Source organism: Buceros rhinoceros, unplaced genomic scaffold, assembly GCF_000710305.1.
Source record: "Buceros rhinoceros silvestris isolate BGI_N320 unplaced genomic scaffold, ASM71030v1 scaffold40130, whole genome shotgun sequence".
Taxonomy (NCBI): Eukaryota; Metazoa; Chordata; class Aves; order Bucerotiformes; family Bucerotidae; genus Buceros; species Buceros rhinoceros.
In genome coordinates this window covers 22906-23506 of record NW_010390900.1, presented here as the reverse complement: position 1 = coordinate 23506, position 601 = coordinate 22906, and positions in this window count along the sequence as shown.

The window sequence follows — 601 nt, the reverse complement described above, 5'->3', positions numbered from 1 at the left end:
TGAGGGTTCTGGCAGGCCTGAGGCGCTCACCGCGGGGCAGCGTGGGCTAACGGGGGCCGGAGACAGCCTGGCAGGCCTGGGATCACCGGGGCTAGGGTGCCCACCCGGGGGAACGTGGAGGCCTGGGGCACCGGGGACCTCTTAGAGCAGGGTCATCCCGTCAGGCGTAAGGATCTGGATCTGTGGAGGTTGGGGGCACTCAAGCAAAGGGATGGTGCAAGGGCTAAGTTTGGTAAAGGTAAATCTGGGGCCTCCAGCCCTGGAAGACCCTGGTGGGCTCCTGACAGGAACTGCAGGCTTGAGGATGTTACATAGGGGGCCTTTGCTGGGACGGGATCAGCCTGCCTGGAGTTGTTTCATTTAAAGTGTGGAAGGCTTCGTGGAGAGTTAGGTGCTCAGGAAGGCTGGGGACAGCAGTGGGCCACTTGGCTTAAAGAACCGTGGACGAGCCTGGTGAGGATGGAGGACAGTGTTCAGGGATTGACTGTGGGGAGTCTGGGAGCACCTGAGACTGGACAGTCCAGCTGAGATGGGAGGGGGCCACCCGGAGACTTGGATCCTGGCTGCGCGAGGTTGCTCAGATGGAATGGCCAGTCATTGC